A 13,631-nucleotide genomic window follows, 5' to 3' on the forward strand; every position below is an offset into this window, starting at 1 on the left:
ATGATTTTCTCCATGCCAAATCCAATCAGAATATCCTAAACTTAACCCTGATTCATAAAGATGACCTCTGATTATATTCACAGAAAACTTTTTGAAGTTAGAGCAGTGTGCACAAGGACAAGGAATTTTCTTGGGGTTTTTAGCATTTTCCTCGGCAAATATCAAGAAGTTTTCAACACCAATTTCATACTGTAGAGAATCCCTATCGGCTTTTATCCAAGACCTATCCATTTAAAACCACCTGGTATGTCACTAAAAAATTCAGTATAAGGCTTATATTTATTTTATAAGTCTAATATTTATTTTAGAAGTCTAACTTGATTTTAAGTATGACATCCACACATAGGGTAGACTATAAACGACATAAGAAAACTGAGAATTCATATTATACGTAATGCATATTATACATTTTAATGTTATATATTTTATTATAATATGATATGAATCGATTTGTAATGCATTACGTAATTCATATTATACATTTAATTATAGTACTAGTACTATATATTAACTAGTCATTCGGTACTTAATGTATAATCACTATATAATTAACCATAGTATAATAGTCAGATCACGGATGCAGATTATCAAATTATAAATGTACTATTTTCAACTAAACACTTGCATAGACAATCACTAAATTAACCACACACTTGCATCCAAAATTCAGAACACGACTACATTTAAATATAACATACTAATACCAAAATGAATTCTCCTGCACATAATTGCAAATAAAACAAAACTGAGATTTCATATAATACATAATGCATATTATACACAACACATAGATCAACATAAGAACCAACTGCATAGCACATAGACAAAAAACACACTATCAAAACTAACAAAATAAATCAAATGTATAAGCGTACAAAACAGAGTTGGAGAAGAAAACTCACCGAAGATCGAAAAATCAAACAACACTAATGTCCTGCAAAAACAAATCACAACATTACAAACAAATGAAAACCTAATTTACAAAAATAAACAAAAATATAAATGTACAACTAAAAAATCCAAATTACCTAAAGCTTTAAATCTTTTTCTCAGATTAGGTCATGTATACAACAAGAAGAAAAGTATTAGCAACAAGATTTGACACTAAATTAATAAAAAAATAAGGGTTTCGAATTAGAAAAAACCCCAATTTACAAAATTAGGGTTTTGAATTCAAAAATTCTCAACTTTTAAAACTGGTCTTCATGCAGAGAAGACCAGTTCAATTCAAGAAGATACAACACTTACCGAAGTAGAGAGGTTAAACGAAAGAGGCTTAACGGAGAGATTCAGAGCGGAGAGAGGTTCAGAGAGAGAGAGAGAGGTTCCAGAGACAGGTTCGAGAGAGAGAGAGAGAGGTTCGAGAGAGAGAGAGAGGTTCGAGAGATTATGATGGTGAGATGATGGCCGGAGTTCAGAGAGATTGTGAGGGTAGAGAGGTGAGAGAGAGAGAGAGAGGGGTTCGAGAGAGAGAGACAGGTTTGAGAGAGAGAGAACAGTTTTCTGTTTTTTAGTTTTTAGTTTTGATTTTTTGTTTTGATTTTGTGTCTGAAGATTGATTTGGGGGGAACCAAAATTTGGTTAAGGGGGGAGAATTTTGGGATTGGGGGAATGTAGAACTAAAAACTGAATGAAATTTCACTAACGGGGGAAGAAATGGTGGGCGCGAATTTTGTTTTTTTTTTGGTGAATTTTAGACATCGGTTTAATTATAACCGATGTCTACAAAGAACAAAGACATCACAAAAACACGGGCTGATGTCAATACTCTTTTTAACATCAGTGGCAAAGTTAACCGATGTCTAATGTGTGATATCTATTGACATTATTCTTGTAGTGATGACAGTTAAAACACTTTACCCTGCTTTTATCCCTTATGCCTCGTGTTCTAGAAAAATTCCCTTTATTTTTCTGTCCCGACGATGTGTCAGCTCCACCCTTGTTTGATTTCTTCAGCCATTCCTCTTTAGTAAGGAGAAGTTGTCCCTCAGTCGCTTCTCGCTTTGCCCATTCCTTTTTTGTTAACAAAAGATGACCCCCATTATTTTCTGTTTGTCCCCGCATTCTCTCTTCATGCGCTTTGAGAGATCCCACAGCTTCCTTGATTATCATCTCCTCGAGCTACCCAAATTGTTCCATAGCAGAAGTGATCTGCAAGAACTTGGTTGGGACAACCCTCAAAAGTTTTTTCACAACGTAATTTTCCTCGATTATTTCACCCAGAGCCCGTATGTTTGTTACCAGGCCATTCAAGATCATACTGAACTCATCGATTATCTCCGTCTCTTTCATCTTCAAAGATTCAAACTCAGATTTCAAAGTCTGAACCTTGGCCTTCTTAACTCGTTCTGCCCCCGGGCACATCACTCTAATTGCATCCCACGTACTTTTGGCAGTTATTTTCTCTACCACAGCCAACAAGATGTCCTCGGGTATAGCTTGATAGATAGCAGCCATTGCTATCTTATCAGCCTTCTCTTCAGTCGGCACTTTTGGATCTTTTGGCTCAATCGCGTCCCAGATCCCCTGCGTCTGCATAATCACCTTCATCTTAAGTGACCAGACCGTATAATTGCTCTTGCTCAGCATGGGATAGCTAAACGAAATCGTACCATCTTTTCCCTGTTTTCCCTCCATTATCTCAAACCTGTAACTGCACTTTGGCATAAAAGATAAAGAGCTCTGATATCAGATGTTGCTTACAAATAAACAACCAGATCACAAGCCCCAGTTTATAGATCAAAATACACGTACACAACGTTTAGAAAACACATGCAAGTTGAATAAAAGTTGGTACTTCTATTACTGTCAAAAATGAATATATAAAGAAAACAAATAGATGGTTAACTCCTACAAAATAGCTACTACTTCTAGTTGAATGCCACTACCTAAACTTACTCCCGGAAAGAAGCTAAACAAGCCCACATCTAATTCAAACAAAGACACAAACGTTAACAGTTTTAGTTATGACATCAACAATTATTCAAATAAACTAATAAGAGTTTAAATTAATTCCAACATAATACCCCGAATTTGTCTTATATTTTTTTATTTTATAGAGGCTACTAATACCAAAATAATACGATCATTAGCCTAATGCACGTCCTCGTTTCGGGTTCGAGATTCTCCCTCACCCACCGATCATTAGCATAATGTTGCTGTATGCCGATATGGTATACGTTACTCTTCTTCTTTGTTGTTGCTTAAATATCAGCATGTACTCTATCTGAGTATCTGCTATACATTTGTCATTCCTTCACTTTGTTACTGATCTAGTGTTTATGTTTAATGGAGCTGCTTGTACCTTAATCCTAGCCCATTACTGGGATAAACCTAGCTATTAATTTGGTTATATATGTGGGGCTAGTGGAAAGAATTAAGACAGTTAATAACATTCTAAATGCATAAGTAAGACTTAAAATGGAGCATAATTAGCTACTTAGCTTGCACGAGTGTACACCATAAGTTTAAGAAGTAAAGAAAAGCTATAACCCAAATTCATTCTCTCTCTTTGGCCATACACTATCTACAATTAGTTGGATGAATGTATAAAATATAAGTTTATAAAGTAACCAAGAGTGATGTTAAAATTGATGCTTAGATTTGTTTTCTCCTTTTAACTAGACACTGGTTAGCAACTTGGTCGGAATTAGCGAATATAATTAACTAAAGAAGTAATGAAGAGTGATGCTTAAATTTATTTTCTTTACTTGAGGTTACAAACTCTAAAATAGAGTACTTCATAAATTTTAACACGCATGTTTTCATTATAACTTGGTCATCGTTAACTTCATGAATTCCATATGTGGTATTAATGAAAACAAATTAAGACAGTTAATAACAGCTAATTGCAGGTTATGTAACTAGCTACTCAAATAAGTTTAAAAAGTAATGAAAAGCTAAACTTAAATTTAATTACAATATTAATTAGCTCTACACAAGCTAGTTTACTTGAATGAATTATAAAAGTTCATGAAGTTACGAGGAGTGATGCAATTAATTTTCTCTGCTTAGCCTTACACAGAATATGCACTCGGTCGGGATAAGTGGGATAATATAGATTTAACAAGGAAACAGAGAGTGATGCCTAAAATTACTTTCTTCATTTAACCTTACACTATCTGCACTATTTGATGGGGATAAGTAACATACACTTAACAAGTAATGAAGTGTGACACTTAGGGCCTGTCTTATAAGCTCGTAACAGCTTATCGATAGTGTTTGTAGACCAACTTATAAGCTGAATTTATAAGTTATAAGTTTTTCTCTGTTGATTTTTTTGCTGATTTATTAACCTCAATTTTATAATTTATATTTTTAAATGTTAATCTAACTTAAAATTCAAGAATTTAGATAATTATTTTTAATAATTATGTATTTTAATTCATTTAAGAGAAAAAAAAATTCTAACTTATAATTAAAATTATCCAAACACTCATTTAACTTATAAGTATTCTTTTATTTATCACTTATAATTCACTTATTCATTTTAAATTGTAAGTTACTTATTTTCAGATTTCCCAAACGAACACTTAAACTTATTTTCCTTATCTGGCGTTACAATTCTCAAATAAAGTCTCTATGACGTGATACGCATATTTCTATGGGTTTTTTTTGATAAAAATAATTATCTATTGATATATCTTTACAAAAAAACCTTATATTTTTAAAAGTTTTGGAAAAAATATCATTTTTAAGAAAATATTTGCGAAAATATCTTTCACCGCTTTGCAATCATATTTGCAATCTATACTCTTTTTAAAAGCGGAAATGCCCTCTAAATGATATGGTATGACATGTCTACCGCGGTATTTCATTAAAATATTAAATTAAATTAAATAATATAATAATTAATAATAATTATACTCTTTATTAAAAACAGAAACCCCCTCTAAATAATATGATATGTTTTGTATACCGTGGTATATCTTAAAATATTAAGTTAAATTAATTTATATAATAATAATAATAATAATAATAATAATAATAATAATAATAATAATAATAATAGTAATAATAATGAGGTTATATTCTATTAATTATAAGCCAAAAATAAAACTGAAAATATAATATTAACTCGGACTCCATTAACTAGCAAATAAAAAATGGTAGACAACAATGAGTTTATATAATAACAATATATTAACTAGAACTGAGAGAAAAAATAAAGATAATTTTTTCTTAAAAAAATCAGGCTTCCGACAGTAATATGGTATAAAATATTATGCATGTCACGGCATTACGGTAAATATTAAATTAATTTCTTATTAAATTGTAGATAATAGTGAACTTAGATATTATGATTAATTAACTAATATTTTAAATTTTATAATATAATACTCCTCCGTCCTTTTTAAATTGTGAAATTATAAAAACACATATATTAATAAAAATAAAATTATGTAAGTCAATAATAAGCTATCTGCACTAAATATATGGCGAATATGCATAACAAACACACAAATTCAATTTTGTTTGGTAAATAATAATATATATTGAATATGTATATTCACCCTATATAGTGATCGAACACGTATTTCTGACGGCGTATTCGGGTGACTGACTACAAATGCTATAAATGCGTATTTCTCACAAAATTTTAATTTTTTTTGAATTTGCCCGTATGCATACATGTATCTTGGGCTGTTGAATCCTAAAAATGAGCTATTTTGATCATTTTTTCTATACATATATGTCGTTAATTATTACATTAAAAAATGATGAGTCAAATACTGAAACGAGCAATACCGGGTAGACATGAAAAAATATTTATAAAATGTATTTAAATAAGAGTGAGACAACTATTTAGTACAATATTTTTTACAAAAATTACAACTAAAAAGAGACGAATGGGAGTATTATCTACAAAAATATTTAAATTTTTATTTATTAATTTAATATAATAATAATAATAATAATAATAGTGAAGTGATATATTAGGAGTGCATTAATAATAAATTAAATAATAAGACTGCATAAAGAAACTAATAATTTAATTAATTATTAATTTTTAATATTTTAATGTCGGTCCGTACTTCGCACAAGTAATATGCTAGTATAAATAAATCACAATTACAACTTTAAAACTTAAAATAATTTTTGGTTGCAAAATAAATTATTTGACAAATTGCAGTGATCCAAATGCAACAGAAAACGTATTCAAAAAGAGATTTTGATTATTTTCCAAAAAAAATTGCATTTAGTTGAATTTGATTACAATGAACAATGATATTTTGTAAAAAAAATTCAAAAAAGGCTAAAATAGCAAAAAGACACGTCACAGAAGTGGTGACGGAATTTTTTTGATAAATTTCCTGTTTACTCCGAGAAATTAAACCATTACTTCCTCACATATGGTGACGGACTAGATAGAGGGGTGATGTACCCCCAAACCAAAATGGAGCAGTAAAAAACGTGCAATTTCTTGCTTTCTCCTATATCTGCAGTGTGAAAGCTGAAAGGCTATGCATGGTAGCTTAATAATGAACTGACTAAGAAACCCTTTTGGTTTGATCTGCAATCTTCTTCGGGTTTTCCATGATTAAACCATTTTCGTTTCTTCCACGTACATCCGTCTCTAGCCCATGTGCAATTTTTTGGTTCCAACTACTGTTCCAGAAATCGCTAGGCATAACAGGACGGTGAAAGTACCTTTGACAGATTAATCGGCAAGTCGGAGATTAATCGGAACATTAATTAGAAGAATATAAATTTTATTTTTAATTTTTATAATTATATAATGATCAGTATGTCAAATATTTGTTTGAAAAAAGAAATTAGAATTGTATTAAATAATATCTACACATTTGACATGCGTTATGTACTAATTATTGAGTTTATAATATTAACTATATTTTAATTCACACTTTTAAATTAATTATAATATGTTATTTTTATATTTTAAGTGAGAAAATAAATATATTAGATTACTTGTTATTTCTTATCAATACTTTATATTAGAAATTGACATGATATTGTGTGAAATTATGAAATTAATGAATTAAAATTATAAAAAAACTAAAAAAAAAAATATTTTTTAATTATTTCCCCTAGACCGTTTAGGACCGATTTTTAACCGCCTAATTCCGATTTTGACCCGATTTTTTGAAAAAACGCCTAAATCACCGTATAGGTCGGAATCGGGACGTTTTACTTTCGCCTAGCGGCTAGGCGCCCCTAGGCAGTCGCTTAGACCATTTTTAGTGGTTCCTACTACTTCATTTTTCATTGGCCATTGAGACGGAGCCATGGCCCCCAAGCCTCGCGACAAAATTAATAAAGCACATCCCACATGTAACTTTTTCTACGCGTATCCATAAACACTAACATAACCAATAATAACAATATTTGGATAATATATTATAAGATTTTAAATGAACACTTTCTGATAATTTGATACCTATTAATTTGGTGGGATGGGCTGTGTGGTTTTTTAAAAATGGATCACTTGGTCTTTTAATGCAAATAGTTGTTATACAGTATAGTTTTTCTCATCTGAATAGGCCCTGTTAGAGCAAATAATAACCATTAATTAATTAACTCTATTATAAATAATATATATAAGGGAGATTGAGAGAGAGCTAGATAATGATAAAATAGATATTCTTGTAATTCTATATCATAAACAAAGTACAAGCAAGTTTTATATAGACTTGTAGAATGGATGTTACAAGAAAAATGGACAGTCAAATATTGCTAGTAATTAAGATAACCATATAAAAGGTTAAGAATCATCTTTTTAATACATAATACTCCCCCTTATATGACTCATAAGAACACCATGTCTTGTTAAAATTTTACTAGGATAAACCATGTGGGAAAAACACTAGTGAAGGAAAAAGAGTGCATGTGTTGCATGTGTAATAATGAGCGTATTATATATCCCCTCATTTTTGACATGAATATGAATATCAGCATAGATCTTGAAGTCTGCACATACCGATCATGTGTACTAATTTCTCGAATGAAGTGGTAGGAAATGCCTTTGTGAAAATATCTGCTGGATTCCTTTAATCATCATTCCTTTCATGTGATGCTCCCTCGTTAAAAATTGTCTTCTACAATTAAATTCATAGCAAAAGAGAATATCCACTATAATTTATTCAATTTTTGATTCCCTATCATTTTTCGCCTGCAAAATTAGCTTAGAACTTTATAGAATAGGTTAGTGGAGATTGAAAAATTATCATTTATCCAAGAGTAATTCTTCTTAATATATACACCAAGAAATACTTTATCACATAATATAGCATGGAGTATTTTTCTTATGAGGTGCAACTCAATTCAATGTCAACTAGAAACACATTCTAATTTCCATCTGCTCTGGCCAGAGACTTTAGAGTTGTCCTTCTAATTCGGTAAACATTTATAACATATATTTTGTGAAATAATTTTATGTCGGACTGCTGGTCCAAATCCCCTTTTTCATTTTAGGAGGGTACATTCTCGAGAATTTATTGGACTGCTTCCGATAGTTAAGATCCTTCCGGGATAATCATTGTCAAGTGGATCATATATAGAACTTAAATTAAATCACTCACATATGGTGAAATTATTTTAACAATCAAATAATCGTATCCACCACAAGATACTGTTTTTCTTCATAACCTATACAAGGTCATCTACGATTATCTGAGCTTTACATTCATAAATTTTGAAATTTCATTTTGTTTCACACAAATAATCATCTATATTCTACTGACTTGACACCTTTAGGTGTGTGAACTGTAGTTTCAAAAAGAAAATTTCTCTATTTAAGAGAAAAATGATTCGTAATGTATACTATTTGCACAGCTTCAGGTGTGGAAGGACTACTAGTCCAAATAAATTTTCTTTTATAATTGCCTCAGTTATATCATTTATTATTTGGCCAATTTTGTCAATATTTTCTAACATATTATGCTTCATGATCCTCATTATTATAAATAACCTCAAGTTCTAAGTTCTGCAAATATTATCGACGTCGATTCAACTAATTTTCATTACTTTTATTATCTCTAATTTGTCATGTCTATAATCTCTTCCTGAGATCCAAATTTTATTAATTTCTCAATCTAGCCATCATTAATTATTGCTCATTTTCACCTTTTTTCTTATATAAGATATGGAACCAACTTCTCTATCACACTTCAGGCGTTCTTTAGACATAGTAGTATCTTGAGGTTGTCATTCTATTAATACTAGCGTAAAAACCCGTGCAAGGTACAGGCCTGCATATATATATATATATATATAGATATATTATCTCGAATAAATTTACATTTATATAGAAATAATTTTTTAATACAATAAATAATTATTTTAACTTTTTACTTGATTTCTTACCTCTTTTTATTTTCATACATACTATTGCAGGGATAACTTATGTGTTCAGAGCTTAATTTTTATCGTAGAGTTCGATTTTAACTTATCTCGATAATTTTGAGATTAGATATTTATTTTAAGCTCTGTGATCAATTAATAAAAAAAATTAAAACTATATCATTATAACTAAAATATTTGAAGTTTATTTGCAGGGATGTGCATCGGGTTATTTCGGGGTCGGAAAGTATTATCCCCGCCTTAATCCGCTAACACATCTTGAATTCTAAACGGGAATTCTTTTAATTACTGATTCCCGCCGGAAGGGGATTCCCACGGGGATGCGGGGATATTAAAAATAATAATTTATATTTTTAGTATATTTTTTAAATAAAAAATAGTCTACTAATTCGTAATATATAAAAACATTGATAATATTTTATAATCTTAATATCAAATCATATTGAAATTGATTTATAATGCAAATGAATGAAAAATTAAAAATATGCATTATATTATAATGTAAAAAAATTGTTCAATAAAATACTGATTATTTTAAAATTATTATATTTTTTAAATATAATTTTCATAAAAAATTATTTAATAATATATATATATATAAATGAATATGAGGTGAGTGAAACTAATATGAGGTGGTGGCATTTTTTTAATTTTATAATAAAACTACAAAAACTAAATAAAAAGAAGGCACGTAAATAATATAAATCAACATTTTATACTCAAAAGTTAAAGTAATAAAAACATAATTTGATAAAAAAGAGAGGATGTGCCTTATTTAATAAAAAATTTATATAAACTGAAGAAGTTATGTAGCACAATGGTAGTGATATGAAGTTTTTGAGTAGAAAGTTTGGGGTTTGATACTTATTTTTAACAAAAATTGCGTGAGAAATGACATTTTTAAATTTTCAAACATAAAAGGCAAAATTGTAATTTTATTGCCATTAAAATGACTCAATTTACTCGTAGTCCTCTTTTAATATATCGAAGGAGATACAATTATACGGAAACTAAAAAAACGGAGTTACATAAATAATATAAAATAATATTTTATTTACTCAAAAGTTAAAATAATAGAAAAAAAATTATGTTAGAAAAAGATTTTGTGGTTTATCTAATAAGATTTTTAATTAGGACTCAATGTGATATGTAGCATAATGGCAGTGACGTGTACTTTGACAATAGATGGTAAGGGGTTCGAATCTTGGTGTATACACAATTTCTTCTTATTTTTAGCTTAAATTATATAAGGGTGCCATTTGCGTAATTTTTGAAAATAAAAGGGTAAACTCGTAACTTCACAGCCATTAAAATGGCTCAATTTGCCCTTGGTTGCCCTTTAATATATAGAAGGAGATTATTGGAGCATATGTAGTTGGTGTATGTGACACAGTCACTATTTCTGGTCATTAAATATATAAATGAATTATCTTATGAACTTCTGGTTCATATTAATATCCCCTTTTTAGGATCAAGATGAGGCAACGATAATTCATTCTTACAAAAATATTCACCAACTATTTATTTTCTCCCCCTGATTTCAATCAAGTCATAAAGAAATACATTGATGATTTCAATAATATATATCCAATTGTGGAATCGATCTTACTATCGTGGGGGAAAATTTATGATGACCAAATGATTTATTTATGACGGGGAGGAAATATAAAAAACTTGTTTATATGAGAATCAATACAAAATACTCAACAATTTTTAATTATGCCTAAAGCAAATAACATATTTATCAATGAGAAGAATCTACGGGTTCTTCAACGAAAGTTCATATAAATTTCAATTATCGTTCGCATCTTTATTAAATTGATGGCTTGGCTGGTAATGTCCAGCTATAAAGTTATCAGTAAACTTCTGGTTTACTTCAAAATCAACTTCAATAGTTTATATAAAAAAAATATTCTTCAATTATTTGGGAAAGTATAATTACATCAATAGTATACATACCCTCTTATAATGAGACATTCTATATAATGCTCCCCCTTGAATGACTCATATTAGTTCTTGATATTAGTCATCTTTATCACATTTAAGAGAAATATTTCTTATATACATGGTAAGAATACGATCAAAAAGTGTTTGTAATATTATGACTATTGCTACAGGCATGATCGATGTCCTTTGATTTTCTAATTTGTCATATATATTCTAAGGACTAAAAGGGTGTCATTTGTTGCAATACATTATCTTTCTATCAATAATTCAAATTTAATAAATTAGTCGCAATATCAAATAAATTATATTATGCCCAAATATCACACTATTCTTTATATGGATCCATCCTCCAGGGATATTATATCATTTAGGATAAAATCATAATATATAAAATTTTGACTATCTCAAAATTTTTATAGCAAATATAAACATTATATAGCAAACATAAACCAACCACTTAAGTGCTCAAACATAAACATTTTAATATTTAAATAAATAAAGCAAGGCAATCACCAACCTCCATACGTGTAAGGTTCGAAGGATCAACTTGGCCTTCACCTCCAAGGTGGGCTTCAAGATGGGAAATTCCCAAAGGATCAACTTCTTCAGTGAGATTAGTTTCAACATTTTTCAAAAAGGACTGATACCAGATGCTTGGAGGTACGACAGGTACGACTCAATGACCTTTCATTCCACAACGGTGACAAGCACTTTCACCCCTTTTATCCATCATATTTACTTTAGGTTTTTTCTCATTTTTTGTCCACTTCTGGTGGTGAGATTTTCTTTAAAACTTGAGAATTTTTTATTATTATGACCTCGGCCATGTAAGAAACCACGACCACGAGCATATCCACGAGTACGCCCAAACTCACGCCCTCGTCCACGTCCAAATTGCTTACTTGGCCCAAGATCATTACTTGTCACAACATTCACTTCAGAGAATGATGTTGAACCAGTTGGACGGGCTTGATGATTTTTCATCAATAGTTCATTATTTTGCTCAGCAAGAAGCAAGACTGATATTAGCTCAGAATATTTCTGAAACTCTCTTTCATGATACTATTGTTGCAGGAGCATATTATTGGCGTGAAATGTGGAGTAAGCTTTCTCCAACATATATTTATTAGTTATATTTTCACCACGTAATTTTAGCTGAGAAGTAATCTTAAACATTGCAGAGTTATACTCGCTTACACTTTTAAAATCTTGCAAACCCAAGTGTAACCAATCATAGCGAGCCTTAGCGCTAAGATGGATTTCCACAACCAAAATCCATGTCAAGTATTTTTTTTCGGTGACATCAAGTGCGTTGAACTCAAGTTTTGTAAGATTAGACATTTCTTATATTACTATAATAAATATAATATAATTAATCAATTATAATAAGTACAATCGCTGGAAGAGAGGTATTTTTTTTTTAAAATCATAAAAAAATTATGGCCATGAATTTATATTCATGCCCATGACATTCTGCTGCATCTCAAGTTGGTTCCCTTTCATGAGCATGCTTCGTTAACACTTTTATAATAAGCACATTCGGTCAATATTTAAAATACGCAAATAAAACACATATGCATTAATATTTAAAAATGCATGACAATATAACATGATGATGGTACATTGAATTCAATCTATAGGTACATTCAATACAATCTACTGTATATGTAACGTCTAGCACGTTGCACCCATTTTACCTTTATAATTTATCCCACCTCACTCCAAAAAAATATAGTTTCCTAGTATATTAAAGCAAGGAAGGGGGAACTATTAAAACAAATAAGGATGAAATATATTGATCCAATATCTCGAATCAAATATCGTACAAAATGGCTAAATATGATAAAGTCAAATTTGATCAGTTTCAAATAATACCAATTTACTCTATGAAGATGATTTTATATGAAAAAGTATAAAACACGAAAAATGTAGAAAATTCTGGGACCTTTCCACAATGGTAAGGCTCGTTGAAAATGAACAAGTAACGAATTCAGAAAATAAATATTTGTAAACTGTAAAATCAGAATCAGCTCCTAATTATGATAGTATTTTGATATTTAAGACATCGAAATCAGGGTATATGGTAATGGAATGTAAAGATAAAAGGTAGATATCCAAAAGATATTTTCAGAATGGTATGGATCTTAATATTTGAACAAATATTTAATTTACTATGAATTATAGAAGTTACTGCTTATCACCCTAAGTCATAGAATCAGATTATACAAAATACAGATTTTGACATACTTATAAGCAGAATTTGGAAAAATACAAAGAAGAAAGATTGTAGATAATAAAAAAAACCTTACAACGAGTATAAGCTCAATAAATTCCGATGGATAATGAATCAGATACAAAATATA

Source organism: Apium graveolens, chromosome 9 (assembly GCF_009905375.1).
Source record: "Apium graveolens cultivar Ventura chromosome 9, ASM990537v1, whole genome shotgun sequence".
NCBI classification, from domain to species: Eukaryota; Viridiplantae; Streptophyta; class Magnoliopsida; order Apiales; family Apiaceae; genus Apium; species Apium graveolens.